The sequence below is a fragment of the Trichechus manatus genome, unplaced genomic scaffold (genome assembly GCF_000243295.1).
Source record: "Trichechus manatus latirostris isolate Lorelei unplaced genomic scaffold, TriManLat1.0 scaffold00090, whole genome shotgun sequence".
NCBI lineage: Eukaryota > Metazoa > Chordata > Mammalia > Sirenia > Trichechidae > Trichechus > Trichechus manatus.
The window spans coordinates 2933955-2949999 of NW_004444026.1; the positions used below are offsets into that span (position 1 = coordinate 2933955).

Here is a 16045-nt window from a genome sequence, read left to right on the forward strand (position 1 = left end):
AGTAATGCCGGGGTGAGATGGTATCTCATTGTGGTTTTAATTTGCATTTCTCTAATGGCTAGTGATCGCGAGCATTTCCTCATGTGTCTGTTGGCCATTGTGGTTCTATTTTTGACATCATACAGGAAGGTGATTTGTAATAAAGAACTACACAAATGTAGTCAATCAATTAATCACATTTTATGACTGTGGGTGCCAACAGTGCACTTGCCCCAGATGTCACAGCACTTGAGGACTTGTAGTTTCTACTTTTGCCAGCAAGAAAAAGGCAGACACATGAGTAAGCTGGAGCGGGATAGATATTGCAAGGGGAAGACAAAAGGACATTGATACTGTTATCAAATGTTGTGCCATGTTCAAGGTTTGCTACTTTAATCTTTGATAACGTGAATTCTTAACTTATTATTGCTTTGCAAAGCTTCTCTCTGGAAATCTGAGTAAGACAGATTTGTTCTCCAAAAGTGCCAGTACCGTAAAATGACACACAGCTTTAAAACAAAAACGTGTGCCCCCTCACCCACCCTTCTTCCACTCCTCCCAGCCATGGTGCAAAAAATTAGAAAAGCAATGGTCAAAACTACTTAGAACAGCAAAGGCACACCACTGGAGTCAGGACAAGAAACAATGAAAGATGGGAGGAGGGACTAGGCCTTGGGAAGGGTGAGGAGCTGCCACAAAATCTCACCTTTCCCAGGCCAGAGGCAGACCCACTTTTATAGGCTGGAGCCCTGGTGGTGCAGTGGTTAACAGCTCAGGCTGCTAATCAAAACGGTGGCAGTTCGAATCCAGCAGGCGCTCCTTGGAAATCCTGTGGGGCAGTTCTACTCTGTCCTATAGGGTCGCTATGAGTCGGAATTGACTCAATGGCAAGCGGTTTGGTTTTTTTTGGATCAGATGCTATGCTCTCAGAATAAGCAGCATTTTCAAAATTACCATCATATAAACAATTTTAACTTTTCAAAAGGTAATTTTTATATGCCAAATGCTTGTTTTCTTTCTCCTTGAACACAGCTGTTTGTAACTACAGGATAGGAGAGGAAGAGGAGAAATCCTTCAGTCTGTTTACTATCTAAGTGGTCAAAGCCAATGAAGCAAATAGAATAGAATTCTTTCCTGGCACGCTCTACCCCCACCAATCTCCACTCAATTATCCAACAGAATTCCCTCCCAAGTAGCTTCAAAATAGGGGCATAGGACCTGTTTCTAAGCTATTTGAAATTAACCTGGCCACTGGTCACAGGAAAAATCCATACTGTGCATGCTCAGTTGTCATCCCTCCATCCCCATCTCCCACTCAGGTTATTCTGGTTATTTGGAGGGGGTGGTGCAAACGGGGGTAAGGAGCCCCAGTGGTGTAACAGTTAAGTGCTCGGCTACTGACTGAAAGGTTGCTGATTGCATCCCACCCAGTAGCTCCCCAGGAGATAAGACCTGGTGATCTGCTCCCTTAAAGATTAAAAATCCCATTGCTATCAAGTCAGTTCCAACTCATAGCAGAGTAGGACAGAGTAGAACTGCCCCATAGGATTTCCAAGGCTGAAATCTTTATGGAAGCAGACTGCCACATCTTTCTCCCTCAGAGCAGCTGGAGTGTTTGAACCACTGACTTTTTGGTTAGCAGCTGAGTGTTTAACCACTGTACCACCAGGGCTTCTCCCGTAAAGATTACAGGCTAGAAGACCCTATGGGACAGTTGTACTCGTCACATGGGGTTGGTATGAGTCGAAATCGACTCGATGGCACCTAACAACAACAGTGTAAATGGGTGATGCTCTCAGCTGCTAACCAAAAGGTTGGAGGTTTAAATCCACCCAGAGGCACCTCAGAAAGGCCTGGTGATCTACTTTTAAAAAATCACCCATTGAAAACCATATGGAGGACAGTCCTACTCTGACACGTGGGGTCACTATGAGTCGGAACTGACTTGATAGCAACTGGTTAACTGGTTAGAGTGAGTATTGGTTGTGGCTCTAGGAAAATACAAGTCTATCCTGCTTTCTCCTAAAATAAAAACAAAAGCAATCCTTTCCTAGTAAACTTAGATCCTTCTGAAGAGAAAACAAAGCTCATGTGGCAAACAGTAGTTCAATTAGTCAGTGCAATAGAACGTTAACCCCGAAGTCTGACTCTAAACAAACCCTGAAATCTATTGTTAATCTAAACGAGTGTCTTGTCAAGCAATGATGGTAGTTCTTCACCTTCCTTCTACTCCCTAAAGCAAACGTCACTGTAAAGTAATTAAATTACACGAAACTTTGATAATTGTTTAACCTACTTCCAGATTTCAACCCACTTGAACAGGAAATAATGATCAGAAGAGTTCATTGTATCATTACCTGAATTTATCCACATTTTATGTGAAACCATCACATCATAGTGTATTTTGAGCAATGTGTATGGATTATATGCCACTTACTCAACAGGTATCTCAATACTTACCACTTGCCAGTCATACAGTTTACAAAACCCTTGCATACGTTAAATCCTGTAAAGCAATATTTTTACAGATGGGAGAACTGGACTTCAAAAAGCGGAAGGGACTTGCCCTACAGTGACACATCTCATAAGAGGTCACTTTGGGACTCAACCCAGGATACCTAGTACTTCTATCCGAAACCCCACACTCTGTCCAGTACTCCTTATTGTCTCTGCAATACTGGACTTGAAGTTGCTTACTTTGGACATAGCATCAGGAAAGATCAATTGCTAGAAAAGGCCATTATGGTTGGTAGAGAGCCAATGAAAATTAGGGAAACCCTCAGTGAGATGGATTGACACAATAGCCGCAATAGACTCACATATACCTGCTCTCATGAAGACGGCGCAGGACCGGGCAACGTTTTGCTCTTTTATACATAAGGCGCCGTGAGTCAGAGAGGATTGACAGGCAACGACAACCAACAACAACACTGGATTTAAACGCTTTTAATGTTATCAGGAGGGATCAGTCCCTGGAGAAGGACAGCATGCTTGGTAAAGTAGGGGGTGAGCGAAAAAGAGGAAGCCCCTCAAGGAGATGGATTGACACAATGGCTGCAACAATGGGCTCAAAGGTAACAATTGTGAGGATGGCGCAGGAACAGGCAGTGTTTGGTTCTATTGGCCACAGGATCACTGTGAGTCAGAACTGAGTCGATGACCCCTAACAATAACAGCAACAATGTGCTCACGGAGCCCTGTTGGCACAGTGATTAAGTGCTAGGCTGCTAACCGAAAGGTTGGCAGTTCGAACCCACCAGCCGCTCTGCTTCCATAAAGATTACAGCCTTGGAAACCCTATGCGGCAGTTTTACTCTGTCCTATAGGGTCTGTATGGGTCAGAGTCAACTCCAGTGCAATAAGTTGATGTGTTCAAAGTTAACATGTGAGAGAAACAGTGGTCTCTGGATTTTCATCTTCGAACTCCAACTGCCACTTACAGGCTCAGCATTTCCACCTTGTTTAAATTGTTATGGTGATCAGAGATTAAAAAAAACAAACAAGTAAAGCCCTGCTCAACGCCTGGTACACGGTAGGTGTTAACTACAGTTATTACCATAAACATCCTTCAACAATTAGAGGACAAAAATTTACTACCTAGCCAGGAAAAATGCCAATATCTGTGGGGTCTTCATCATGCTGAAGTATTAATACCAAATACTGTTCCTAGATCCTCTGAACATCTTGCGAAGACTTGGAGCTGTTCTACTGATTAATTCTTTGCGATTGATATAAAATTTCATGCTCTTCATCTATGTGCATAGAACAGTATTAACAGTGGCCCTTATTTCCTGATATGGGGTGGTGTCTTTTATTTTTAATCTGCTTTTTTATTTGCCTTTCCCAGGTCTGTTTACTCCATACATGTCAGGGCAGCTATGGGCTCTCTGAGGAAGCCAGATAAGCAGCTGAGGCAGCCGGGAGATCAGGTCCTCACTATTGATAAGGCCTGTTAGATGCAGACCATATGGTGTTTGAAAACCAAAGCATTATGTGAGAAAAATAAGGAAACTGGAGCTTCCCAGAAAGGAATTCCTTCCTTTACTCTCTGCAGCCCAGGTGGCAGACACAGGCTCTTGCTACAAACTGCTGTTGTTAGCTGTGGTTGAGTTGGTCCCTGACTCACAGCAACCCTGTGCACGATGGAGATTGGACCGTTGCGATCCATCAGGTTTTCATTGGCTGATTTTTTGGAAGTAGATTGCCAGGGCTTTCTTCCTAGTCTTGCTGTTTAAAATTATAGCAACATGCAGGCCTCCACTGACAGATGGGCGGTGGCTGAGTATGAGTTGCATTGGCCGGAAATCAAACCTGGGCCTCCCTCATGCAAGGCAAGAATTCTGCCCCTAAACCAGGCAAAATAAAACAAGCCTGCCTTTTTTGTGGACATGACAAAATGTGAATAGCCAGTGGAGATCAAGTGGACCAAGTCTTCCTCTTTTAGATTATTCATACTTGGTTACTGGGTTTAGCTCCCTACCCAGCCCCTTGTATTCAAGAAACTACACTGACATCAAACTGCTCATTTAAAGGTCAGCAAAGAAGGGAGCTTGAAAATATACTTCGGTACCATCTTCCCAGTGTCTAGCAGACCCTCCATTTCCAATCCACCTTGCTGTCAAGCCCTAGCTCAGTCTAATTTCTTCCTTTCTTGAATTCACAGGCAATGATTTATTCACTCTATCTATCCATCATCAAACTTTTCATCAAGCGCTGACTGTGTACCAGGGACAAGCTCTGGTGACATAAAGATACATATGCTGTCCTCAAAGAACTCGTTGTTTAGGATGAGGACAGATGGACAACTTGACAATCATAGTGTGGTGTGATCAGTACTGTGATACGTAGGGGGATGAGATGGAGAATGGGAAAGGAGAGGAAGAAAGGGTTCTACTGGAACGTGGAAGAGGAGTAGCTAGTTCATTATTGTTAAGTCAGGTAGGCTTTCTGGAATGGATAACACATGAGCTGTTTATTGAACAAGAAACAGGAGTTAGCCAGATAACGAAAAGGTGTTCCTCATAGCATGTCCCACATTGCTTGGAGCTCAGGATAATCGCAGTAAGCAGCCAGAGCTCCTTTGCTCTTCAGGGCAAACACCTCCTGATGGGCAGAGTATGACTCACAGATCCCAGGCTCTCACTTCAAGGGTGTCCTTTGGAGAAAGCGTGGTTTGGAATCCCCGTGGATTCTAAGGAATTAGGGGTCTTTTGGGGAGGAGTTCAGTTTGTATTCCCTATTGACTCGACGGCAACGGGTTTGGTTTTTTGGTTTTAGTTGTAAGCTAATGGACAATTCGTGTCTATGTAATAAGCAGGAAAGGCTCTTAATACAAAGGTGTCCCAGGATCTGGGTTCAGCCTCACCTTGTAGTGGTCACTTGGGAGGCTCCAGACGGAATCAGATCCTCCAGGTCAATCCCCAAGCAAACCTCTCCAGACCACTAGTGTGTGCATCACGAGCATCACATAGTCATCCTGAGCACCTCAGCTGGGCCTAAGGGACAACAGTCACCATCTGGATCATGGCCACTGGCATGCATAGGGACAACCAGTTGTATTAGTTCTACCAGAAGAACAGCAAGTTAGTATTTCCCAGGCAATCGTGATCGGCACCAGAAGATGCCTGAGTCATCTCTTCAAAAGATATTTATGAAATGTCTGCCGGTGCCCAGCATCTGGTTCATTTTCTTTTCTGTCTTATTTTTCAAGTGATCAAATATGGGGCTTATCTGTCCCTCTACCACATTCTACAGAAGTATTTCCCAGGCAGGATAATAGAATATAAAATATACAAAATATCACTAAGAACATGTGCTGTCTTTACATGTAAATAGACAAATGAGCTGATGTCAGGAGACCACATGGCTTGGCTTAGGGTTGGACCACAGTGGATGATCTCTAAGATCCCTTCTGGTTCTAACATTCTATCATCCTCACTCTTTTACCTGGTCTAAATCATCCTCACTCTTTTAGCTGGTCTAAATCATCCTCACTCTTTTACCTGGTCTGATTTAAGACCCACAACATGGTTTTTTGAGTTGGTTGACTAAGATGGACAGTTTTTCTTCATGCAAAGTAAGTGGCCCAAAGAGGGAACGAACAAAATACTCTGCTCACTCATTGTCCATCCTAACTATCTTAATCAGAACAGAGCAAAAATTACTCACCGAAAATAGAAATTTTATTCTAAGACTGCAGATGCACAATGCCAAACAACCAAATGAAAACTGGCCATTTCAATTAAAACCTCAAAATTTTCCTCACCTCCAGATACTCAGTGTCACAGAGAAGAAGTATATGGGTTTTGGACTTTGAGTAGAGCTGAGTCAACTACCAGTGCCTACAAACCATGTTGCCACCTCAGCTGTCTGACTGGAAAGACCCTGCTGATACTTCAGACGCTTTGGAAGTCCTAAAGCGAGCACTTACCGAACCAGCTGCCGTTAAGTAGATTCTGACTTGTGGTAAGTCCATGTGTTTCAGAGCAGAACTGTGCTCCACAGGGTTTTCAATGGCTACGATCTTTCAGAAGCAGATCATCAGGCATTTCTTCCAAGATGCCTCTGGGTGGACTCGAACCACCAACCTTTCAGTTACTAGCTGAGTGCTTAACCATTTGCACCACCCAGGGACTAGCATTCACTACTCCTTCCAGATGGATTATCCTAGCCAAGGACTTCCTTAAGTCGCTATAAAACCCATTGGTGGGAAAAGCTCCTGTTGGCAAGTTAGTAACAAAGATTTCACGTGGAGAATAAGTTTTCCCAAATGCTGTATGGTCCCAGCTACTTCTTTATAAAAGCTTTAAGTGATTATACTCTCTTCAATCACACCACCAAAGGTATACCTGGGCTATTTGTTACAATAGTTTAAAATTTACTGATCACCAGCTCTGCTCCTCAACATTCTGAAAAAATAACCAGATGCCATCGAGTCGATTCTGACTCATGATGACCCCGTGTGTGTCAGAGTAGAACTGTGCTCCATAGGGTTTTCAATGGCTGATTTTTCAGAAGTAGATCACCAGGCCTTTCTTCTGAGGTGCCTCTGGGTGGACTTTAGGTTAGCAGCTGAGCCTGAGTTCGTTAACTGTTTGTACCACCCAGGGTCTCCTATCAACATGCTAAATTCTGGGGAAATAAAAGCCAGAGTCCCAACTCCTGTCTCAGTGAACTTATAAACTAGTAAACTTACAGACATATAAACTTACAGACTATCCTGTTCCTCGGCCACTCTCTGGTTGCATGAACTGCCCCACGCCTGTTATGGAGCAACTCCGAGTAGCACAGACACTGGGAGAATCTGATATGAGGCACCACAGAATAAACTGAGGTGGTCTTGGGGTATTTGGACAGAGAGACTAACCCATTTGAGCAGAAGGGTGGCTATCATTTGCTCTTGACAAGTTCTAGAGGTTTGAGGCTGGCGTCTCTGGGAACTATTTAGCTGGAATAAATCAGTGGGGAGGATGGAGCTACTTCTATTTCAATACCCACAGCATCCCTGCTGGTGCCACACGTCAGGCTCTGCTGTCACAGGACATCCTCACTCAGCAGCTCATGCTGACCGTCATCTATTGATTCTGGACCAAGCCCCTGTCTAGGTCCGAAGATGAGTCTTCCTGCTTACTGGCAGAAATTGCTAGGAAATCACCTTTGAGAGAAATCTGCTTAACACTTCTATTTGGAAAGTTTCTTTATGGGATTGAAAATGTACACACACACACACACACACACACACACGCACACACACTTTTATGGTTTTTTTCTATCATTAATCAGCTGCAGGAGACCCCATTATTCTTCCGACTTGGCCACCAAATAAATCATTGTTACCACACTTCTTGGTGCTCTCGTTTGTCATTAGCAGAACTGCCCCATAGAGTTTCCAAGGCTGTAAATCTTTACAGAAGCAGACTGCCACATCTGTCTCCCAAGGAGCGCCCCGTGGGTTCAAACTGCCAACCTTTTGGTTAGCCCCTTCGGTAATCACTGTTACCACACTTCTTTGTGCTCTTGTCTGCCATTAGTCACCTGGGAGCTCAGCATGTTTTCCTCCTTCCCTTCCTTCATCCCTCCCTCTCTGTGAGGTTAAGAAAATAAAGATAATAACAGTGAAAATCTAGAGAGTCTTGATATGCTTCCTGCAAAGTGCTTCAGGAATAAAAGACATTGCAATTTTTGTTTTGTTTTGTTTTTTGTTTTTCCTATACCTGAAAAGTCCTTAAAGAGGGCTGCACTCTGGATTGATGCACATTGGACAAAATGCCACAAGGCAACCTGACCTGGGGAGATTATGGGGGTGGGGTGTGGGGAGGAGAGCAGAGGCGTTTCTCTACACTGACCTCCTAGTGGAAACATAAGTCCCTTGAAAGTCACCTCCTCCCCTTTCCCAGCACTTCTCACCGGGTTAAACATGCCCTGCAGCTGCCTGCAGTAAGTCGCTCCCTGGCACATCTCTGGCCTCAGTTTCTCCATGGGCTCCTAGGAGGGGGTGGCCAGACCACCTCCAGCTCTGACAGCCACGTGTCCCGGTGGCAGTTGATGTTATATTTATTACCCGTTAGTCATGAGGTGCTCCCATTGTCTATTCAGAGCCTTTCTGTGTAATTCTTGTTCACTTTCCCCTTCACTCTGCAAGCAAGACCTCTCCAAGAAACACAGCCCTTCTAGTCTCTCTCCTCCCCTGGCCACCTTGTCTCTCGAAAAACACTTCAGCCTATCCCAATGAAATGCAGATACAAAATAAATCTCCCCTTTGGAGTGGAGTCTAGCTGATCCTCTTTGCCTGAGTGATAAAGCCAAGCCCTTCATTAGACATTCCTTCATTACTCAGTATGCCTGAGAGTCTTTTAAGAGGGAGAAGAAGAGAAGGGCAGACAGAACATTGCGGAATTCCACCTACCTCCACTTCTTGCCTCCTTTCCTCTGAGAGACTTTCTCCTCAGCCCTGGGGCTCTTGCAGGATCTCAGCTCCAATCTCCCTGTGCAGCTCTGGCCTCCTTTAAATCTCAAGGCAGGGGGTGGGGTCGGGGGCCCTGGGTAGGCGGGTTTCTCTGCAGCGGGAGGATGCCCAGTGGACAGGCTGCAGTCAGGGAGGGGCGGGGCTGTTTTATAAAGATGAGGGAGAGGAAGTTCATGATGGAGGCGGCACAGCCAATCCTGGCTCTGGGCCAACCTGATTACTCATGGTCCTGACGTCATCAAATCAGGAATTTGGGAGTTGGATGGAACCTGAGAATCATCTTCCTTTAGAGTCCTAGTCTCCTAAGGCCTAAAAGTGACCTTCAGGATCAGCTGGTCCTAAGCCCCTACTGTGAAAGAAACCAAAAAAACTCATTGCTGTCGGGTTGATTCTCACTCATAGCAACCCTATAGGAAAGAGTAGAACTGCCCCAGAGGGTTTCCAACTGCCGACATCTGGTTAGCAGCTGTAGATCTTAACTATAAAAGAAGGGCTTACAATTCTAAACACTGTAAGGAGTCGGGGGCTTGCTTCTGGAATCCTTAACTGTTGTTTCGCCCTGTTTGGTCACAAGAGGTTGGAAGGGCTGCACAGGTGGGCTGGCTCCCACTTCAGGCAGAGGAAAATCCGTGGTCGGAGCTCTCAGTGGATGGAGAGGAGAGGAGAGGGCAGGGCTCACCTCCTGCTCACCTGCAGTGGAAAGTGGCCGAGACAAGAATCTGCTTCATCTGCTCCATATGCTTGAGTTTCAGCTTTGCCACTCCCTAGCTCTTGGGGAAAATCATTTCACTGCTCTGTAGGTGAAAGGCTAGACTAGGTGGTCTCTGAGGTTGCTTCAGCACTAGCATTGTCTGAGTGGGACTGTGTGGAATAGAGGCGAAGCCCTGAGCCAAGGCTCTGCCCTAAATTTTCTTTTCCCAACACTGCCTGAAATTCCATCACTGGGCAGCCATCCCTGTTGGAAGCTTTTCAGTGTTCTAGAGGTGGTTCTTAAATGTAAATACTCCTGGCAATAGACAACTTGCTTGGCTTGTTAACCAGTTAACACCTTCTCAGATGACTGACAAAGAAAAGCTGCAGGCGGTAAGTAAAAGCCTTAGGTTTGAATCCGGCTGTACCAGTAATTAAGGATATGACCTCAGTCCACTTTGCAACCATACTGAGCTTCAGCTTCCTCATCTGCAGGTCACTGTGAGGATTAGAGAGACACAATGTATATACAAGGTCCCTGGCACATCATAAACTGAAACCAAACCCGTTGCTGTTTGGTACTGCGCTCCATAGGGTTTTCTTAGCTGTAATCTTTACGAAAGCAGATAGCCAAGCCTTTCTTCTGTGTTGCTGCTGGGTGGGTTCAAACCACCAAGCTTTAAGTTAGTAGTTGAGCACAAACCATTTTGCACTACCCAGGCTCCGTAAGGGGTATCTAATTATCATTATTTGATTTTTAGCTGAGGCAGGCCTTGTGAAAACAAGAGAGGTAAGAGAAAGGAGGAGTTCCTTGAGTGATACAAATGGTTAATGCGCTCAGCTGCTAATCGAAAGCTTGGAGGTGTAAGTCTACTCAAAGGCGCCTCGGAAGAAAGGCCTGCCGCTCTACTTCTTAAAAATCAGCCACTGAAAACCCTGTGGAGCACAGTTGTACTCTGACACACATGCAGTCGCCATCAGCTGAAGTCAACTCGACCGCAATTGTTAAAAAAAAAGAGAGAGAGAAAGGGTGCCAGGAGAGGTCAGATTTTATAAATTTGATTTACATATTCTAAGTATACTCATACGGAAACCCTGGTGGCGTAGTGGTTAAGAGCAATGGCTGCTAACCAAAAGGTCAGCAGTGCAAACCCACCAGGTGCTCCTTGGAAACCCTATGGGGCAGTTCTACTCTGTCCTATAGTGTTGCTGAGTTGGAATTGACTCGACGGCAATGGGTTTTTTTTTTTTTAAGTACGCTCATATTTGCCAAGCCATGACAGCGGATTCTGAGGCTGGAAAATAAGGCCAAATCAAACTGTTTTTCCACATTGTTATCAAATAGCCCCGCCGACGGCTGTTACAGAGAAGGGTGTTCCTTGGGCCATGGGGACTCAGTTCACTACAGAGCACCGGAGACGGGACATCAGATAACCTGCAGCAGGCGTGGCCTGTTCCTGTTACATGGGACTTTCTGATGAGGAGCAGAGGTTTTTTTTGGCATTTTGGTTGAGCAGGGGTGGGGAGTTGGTGGTCAGGAAGAGACTTTAACTGGAACTCCTGTAGAGGATGATCTCTACTGAACTATCACATTTAAATCCTCAGACCATGTAGAGACTATCGTTCGGGTATTGACTCCTGAAGCCTGAACAGTGAAGACACCCGGGGGCAGGGCCAGGTTTACAAATAGGATATTTAGGTGAGTAGCAATTGAGGAGAGTGGGAGAAGTCCTTCCCCACCACCTGTCAGGAAGTCTGTAATCCCACCTTTGGAAGTGTGTTCTCTTAAGTCTTTAGCCCCCAATTAAAATGCAAACTTTATCAGTTAACCAGCAAAACAAAGTCTGTGAACACGATGTAAAGTGCCTCTGAGTTTTGCTGAAATACACCCCAAATGACTCGGAGAGTTAATATCCTGGATCCCTAGAAACTGAAGCCATTGTGTTCCTACTAAATCCAGGATTGTTTTCCCTCCAACAGACTCCGGGAAAACTTAGAATGAGGAGGTAGGTGTAGGAACACTGATACGGTGACATTTGGAGCCCTGACTTTAGTCAGAGGATCACTACTGATAAAAAAAATAAAAATAAAAATAAATCTTGGTGAAATGAAATCACGTCCTGGGAAAATTGTGTCAAAGCCTTTTGCTTTCAAGGAAGATAAATTAAGGCCCAGATAACACAAAGTCGGCCCAGGAAAACTGGAAGGAATTATTCCTACAGAGCTTTGCTATTTCAGAATACGTGAGTCACTGCGGGGGTGGAGAACAGGGGCTTGGCCTGATGGGCTCCTTACCACCTGAGTGGTCAGCAGCAATGGGCTGAGAACAAGGACCACACTGAGACCACCTGCAGCTGAGTGAAAAGTGAGGTGACGTCTGTGGAAACTGAAAGAAAAGGAGAAGTGGACAAGTCAAGAGACTCACGACAAGGTTTAATTTGGTAGTCACAGGGCTTTTCAAGGAAGAGGGTAGATATCGCTATGGATTGCATATTGATGTTATTGTGGTATGCCTTGTCTAGGCCTTCAGGCCAATGGGAGACCCTCACGTCGGTCAGGTGTCAAGTGACCCATGGCTTCCTGAGTGGCACAAATGGTTAAGAGCTCAACTACTAGCAAAGTTTGGCAGTTCAAACCCACTCGGAGGAGCCTGGGAAGACAGGCCTGACAATCTTCTTCTAAAAGGTCACAGTCTTAAAAACCCCATGGAGCAGTTCTAAGTTGCCGTAAGTTAGAATCAACTTGACAGCAATTAACAACGACAAGTGACCTGAATTCCACAAAAACACTGAGAAATGCCAACTAGGACAGGCTGAACACAGGCGAACACCCCCTCTCCCCCCGCCCAAAAAAAAAAACAAAACCAAAAAACAAACAAACCCATTGCCATCAAGTTGATTCCGACTCAGGGTGACCCCATGTGCTTCAGAGTAGAACTTGATCCACAGGGTTTTCTTGGCTGGAATCTTACGGAAGCAGTTGCCAGGCCTTTCTTCATGGTGCCACTGGGTGGGTTTGAATTGTCACTCTTTAGGTTAGCAACCTCTCGCAAACCACTTGAATCACCCAGGCTCCAAAAATGGTACTCTTAAGAACTGGTGAATCTGGGTGAAAGGTGTATGGGATTTCTTTGTACTATTCTTGCAACTCTTCTGTAAGTTTCAGATTATTTCAAAATAAAAAGTTCAATGGTTATTCTCTTAGAGCAGTAATTCTACTTCTGAATAATGAGTTCAATGCACTGTTCTTGTAAAATTCACATACAAGCTAGGGATATGTACAAGGCATTATTTTGACTATCTAAAAACTGAAAATGACTTATATGTCCAAAAAATAGGGGAATAGTATAATACATGTCAATGTAGTTCAGTATTATGTAGTCATTATGATGATTGACAATATAATTATATAGAAATATCAGAATCAATCATAAAATTATGTTACCCAAAAGAAGTAGAAAATAAACTTGTATATGAACTGTGATATAAGCCATGTAAACACCATATATATGGATGGATAAAAATTGGAAGAGAAAACCAAGGGTTGGAGTGCTGTCATTATTGTTGATTTTTTTTTTTCAGTTTCTTTCATGATGCTTTTAAATTGCTTTGGTAAAAATAGAGTTACTGACTTCACACTGGATCCAAGCTCATCAGGGACACCCAGCCCAGCAGTCTGTCTTGACACAGGTACTGGGAGGGTCTGGTTTTCCCTGACAGCGTGTCAGACGTCTTGGAATTTTCCTTAATAACGTATTGTGGAGTTATCCATGAATTTATTCAAACTCTTCTCAAACACATCTCACTTTCAATCAATCCCTTCTTGGAAGGAACTGAGTTTCTCAGGTTGGCCTCCCATTTCTCTAAAAGAGAACTTCCTTTTCTTGGTTTGAAAGCTAACTCTTTTGAACTTCAAGGAGTAACCTCTGGTTTCACTATTCTAAGGTTCAGTAAATAAGCACACGTCCACTCTGTCCACATTCCCTGGTGGGCTGCGAAGCCTAGTGGAGAGAGCCTGAGGCTGTAAATCAGGTCGTTTGCTTTTCTCCTCCAAAAGTAGTTGCATAACTATAGGCAAGTCAGTATTACCTTGTGCTAGCTTTAGCCTCCTTGTGTCTCAAAGGAAGGCAAAAACTCACAGGGTTATCATTTGGGTCAAATAGGATAAACGTGGGAAAGAAAGTGCTTTGAGACAAATGACATATTATTGGTGATTTTATAAATTGTGATCACATTTTTTGCAGCTTGGACACATCATCAGGAGAGATCACTCGCTAGAAAAGGACATCACGGTTAGTAAAGCAGAGGGCCAGCGAAAACAAGGGAAACTTCTGCGAGATGGATTGACACAGCAGCCACAACAATGGGCTCAAACATACCAACGATGGTGAAGATGGTACAGAACCCGGCAATGTTTCTGTTATACACTGGGCTGCTGTGAGTCCGAGTCGATGGCAACTCACCACTCACAATCCTCAGATAGAAGTCCTGTACAAGGAAAGCCTCTTAGTCTTTTTCAGAGATGCTGAAAGGAACCTTAAAGAGCGCCTGTCTCAAATTTTCACCAGCTGTCTTCTAAGCAATGTTGGTATCACATACACGAAAAATCAATGCTAATAATATCAATATGTATTTTTAAATTGTTGTTGTTAGTTGCAAATCCAACCATTTCTGATACGGTAAAATATTTATTGCAGATTGTATACACAGATTTAATTTTTATGTTTTCTTGCAGAGATTAGTTGGTCTGTGATCACTGCTATCTACTTATACCCAAACAGAACTATGTCCAAGGAATATCTATATGTGTTCTGTCAACATCTTATAAGTTTAAGACTCTTCGGTGGTCAATTAAGTCATGGAAAATCAAGCTATTCTAATCCCTTTACTTTAAAATTGAGGACACTGAGGAGAGGTGACTGACCTGAGTCACATGGACATGTTGCCAGGCCAGTGCCAGAACTCTCTCTGCTCAGACAAGCCCTCAGTGCTACCAGACTTGTAGCCTCATACTAAGTACTTTGTACTTTGTTTCCTTTTGACCTTTCTGATCGTTTCTTTTTTGTTTTAAAATATTGACAACAAAAATAACTGAAACCAAATGGACTTAGATAAGTCAGATCCGACTCACGGTGACCCCAAAGTGTTAGGCCAAAGCTGTGTCTGGGACAGGCGGCAAGGAGAGCTGCCAAAGCCCTCCTCACCTCAGCAATGAGGTAAAGCATCCCCGATACAGGAGGTGGACGCCCAGCTGGTGACTTACATGGGGCAGCTCGCACATCAGTTCTGGTCACCAGCTGGAGTCATTCCATGCATTCGGGGTGACGGAAACACTCCTGTTTGTACTGGACCCACCTCACCATTGCAGCATCACAGGGCTCCCTGTTCCTGTCTTCTTCCTGAGTCAAAAATTTTTGCCCAGTGAATACAGTTTTGGTGTAGCTTTCCATAGCTCCCCTCTCTTCCACCTAAGGGAAGTGATACATATTTTATAAAGATGCTCTTTGACCTCACCCTAAATGAATTTTATGCTTTCCCTCCCGTGAGGGGTTTGCACCAATCCAAATGAACCTGAGATCGATTTTTTTTCAGCTTTCTTTTATCTGTGGGGTCAGGACTTCCTGTTTGATTTTACTCACAGACTGAATTCATGGGCTTGATCACATTCCAGATATCATTTGTTTCATCTTGCTGTGTGTTCAGGAGTGGCTCAGTTCACAGCTTTTATTAGAATTAAGGAAATCCATCGGAATGCAGAACATTGAATGGGCTATTGTTGATTTGAATAATCTGACCTGAACGCCAATCTGGGGGCAATGGTGGTTCAGTGGCAGAATTCTCACCTTCAATGCAGGAGACCCAAGTTCAATTCCCAGCCAACGCACCTCATGTGCAGCCACCACCCATCTGTCGGAGATGGCTTGCATGGTGCTGTGGTGCTGAACAGTTTCAGAGGAGCTTCCAGACGAAGACAGACTAGGAAGAAAGGCCTAGTGATTTATTTCCAAAAATCAGCCAGTGAAAACCCTATGGATCACCATGGTTTGATCTTGTCGCATATGGGGTCGCCATGAATCTGGGGCCTACTCAACAGCAGTTAACAACAACGACACACACCAATTTAAAAGCAAGACCCTTTGTGAGCACCCACCTGCCTGCGCGTCATGATCAACACATCTGTAACAAATGGCACAGACTCACCCATTCTGAGTTATCATTTGATCTATTTCAGCTGATATGAAAATTAGTTTGTAATGTAAAGAACTAAATCCGGTTAAAAAACACTATTATCCCTGTTAGTGGTGATGGTTGCATAACATGGCAAATGTAATTACTGTCACTGAATTGTTTACTTAAAAATAGCTAAGATGGCAAGTGTTTTGTTATATATATCTTACCACAATAAAATTAA

At 44.2% G+C, this 16045-nt stretch overlaps 1 protein-coding gene across 1 annotated transcript in view; it reads right to left on the reverse strand.

Annotated features, from left to right (window-relative positions):
• PLAT (plasminogen activator, tissue type) overlaps positions 1-8929 on the reverse strand; it is a 28944-nt gene extending 20015 nt beyond the window's left edge. Inside the window, exon 1 of the mRNA XM_004382082.2 lies at positions 8885-8929. The gene's annotated coding sequence lies outside the window, so the exon portion shown is untranslated. The remainder of the gene's footprint in view (positions 1-8884) is intronic.
• Between the last annotated feature and the right edge of the window lie 7116 nt (positions 8930-16045).